Here is a 2,177-nt window from a genome sequence, read left to right as displayed (position 1 = left end):
CTATTGTCACGATCCCTGCATAATGACGCCACAGTATATAGACAGTATTTTAATGCATGTTTATACTTACACCCATATACATATATGTTCATATTTATTGTAAACTCTAGTAAATTATGTCAAACAGAACAACTTTTTTTTTTGGGGGGGAGGGGGGTTGTCATTCGTTATGGATTACCCTCAGTACGGCGAAGAGTTTTGCATTATTTGCCCAGCCACTAGATGATTATTGTCTGCCTAGGAGAGCACCCTTGTAGTTAAAGTGGTGATGAAACTACACATAACTCCTCCAGTTTGAAAAGTCTATCCTTAGGTAAGTGAAATTGTATAGAGCACTGGTTCTGGGGGCCATAAGATAACCTTAAGCATATTAAGTCAGTGGTGTGGGAACTGTGTATTCTTTTCCGGAGGCAGTATTTGTGAATAATCTTTCTCTGTCCAATGTTTTGTTCAGAGTGTACTTAGAGGTAAGGTAAGATTAATTTATCAGACGTAGAAGCCAGTCCTTTGAGAAACCCTACCGTAAAGAAGAGACTGACAGAATTTGACATAAGGGATGGGATGCTACCCTGGTATCGGTAAACTGGCTGTCGGGGTGTTTCAGTTTTGTCTACTTTTCTCTGCAAAACATTCTTTCCACACATGTTAAGTGTCAAACCTTTTGGGTGTTCGTTTACGTGCATGCACTGCATTTGATTTATAATCACTCCAGTTGTTATAATCTTGTACTCAATATGCTCATTTGAGTGCTGTCGCTTTATTTTTGTTTTTTTAATTCTTCAGATGAAGATGTACATAAGGTCCACAAATGTTTTTGTATCAAGTTCGGGACGGGGGGGGGGGGAGGCACAGATCTTATTGTATTGAGTCCGGGGGCCACAGAACAAAAAAAAAATGGAAACCTTTAGTGTAGAGATAACAAGAATATAATATTAATTACGTTATCCGACTGAAATGGTTGATCCGACAACATAGTTTCTTATTTTTCCTTCCACATCCAGTGGCAAACCTAATACTGTCTATTTCTGCCGCTAAGTTACGTGAAATAGGCTACAGTAGGACGAAACTCTAGGCTAAGTTAAGAACTAAAGCCGTGAAAGGCTAAGAATCAACCCCTATGAGTCCTTCGAGTCCCAAGACGCCCGAGTTTGATTTATTATTCATTTATTTATTTAGTATTGTTCTTGCTACTCCCGGACTACCGTATTCATATTAGAACCAGCCTCCAGTACTGTAGGAATTATAATCAATCTCTGTTCCTCCTTTCACCACCATATTCTCCCACTATATTTTTCCTTCCCACAATATTTTTTTTTTCACTTTGAGGGAAACTTGTTATAGAGTCGGTTGTTTTCCCTTTCACACCGATTTTTTCTCCCTACTTTTAGGCAGTCTTATTAAGCTTAATAGAGACTTCTTAGAAACCTCTTTCATGCAAGACGCCTTGCTTGAATTTCAGAAAATCTTGTGGAAGTAGCAAGAATAAATTGAAATGACTCCATTGGACTGAAAGTTTTTAAAACATATTTTTTGCTAATCCCCAGGCGAAGAAGTACTGTAAAATGAAATATGACTTTCGTTTTAAAATTATTAGTGCAGATGTTCCCCTGTGGCAAACTCATGGGCTTTGTTAATTATCAGTATGTGACGTTTACGTGTGTGCTGCTCACTGCCACTTCATCCTCTGTTTCAGCGGATGTTTCCATCACACACTCTGACGTGCTGCCGCCGAGGTTCATTCCCTCCCACCAGCACCGTAGACTTGGCGGTTAAGGAAGCACCCTAACACCTTTCCTTTAGATTTTGAATTCTGAATAAGGTTCGTTAATAAACTCATGTACGGCCATGCCACGTTGAGTACACCGCTTCCCGTCGGATCAGCGAAGTTAAGCAACGTTGGGTCTGGTTAGTACTTGGATGGGTGACCGCCTGGGAACACCAGATGCTGTTGGCATCCCTACGTGTCAAGTGGGGTTGGTGGAGGATTAGTGCCCCTCCCTGTAAAACAATTAACTCTAAGCCCTTGACCACCCCGTTTGGGATACATGGCGTCTGGCAATGGATGGATGTTATTTTTCAATCGATCTTGGAAATCAAGAGACAAAAAGAGTTTACAAGAGAACAATAAGGAATAGTAAACAAAATATATCGCTCTGGAAGAGGCGTTTGGGAGCCTC

General features: G+C 40.5%; 1 non-coding gene across 1 annotated transcript; it reads left to right on the top strand.

Annotated features, from left to right (window-relative positions):
* The first annotated feature begins 1,835 nt into the window (after window positions 1-1,835).
* LOC145416691 (5S ribosomal RNA) lies at window positions 1,836-1,954 on the top strand. Its single transcript, XR_013900321.1, has one exon. It is a non-coding gene; the product is annotated as a 5S ribosomal RNA (ribosomal RNA).
* Window positions 1,955-2,177: the final 223 nt, after the last annotated feature.

The sequence above is a fragment of the Coenobita brevimanus genome, chromosome 13 (assembly GCF_032717465.1).
Source record: "Coenobita brevimanus isolate Jiangsu-jjx chromosome 13, ASM3271746v2, whole genome shotgun sequence".
Classification (NCBI taxonomy): Eukaryota; Metazoa; Arthropoda; class Malacostraca; order Decapoda; family Coenobitidae; genus Coenobita; species Coenobita brevimanus.
This window is presented reverse-complemented; position numbering and strand designations above follow the sequence as displayed.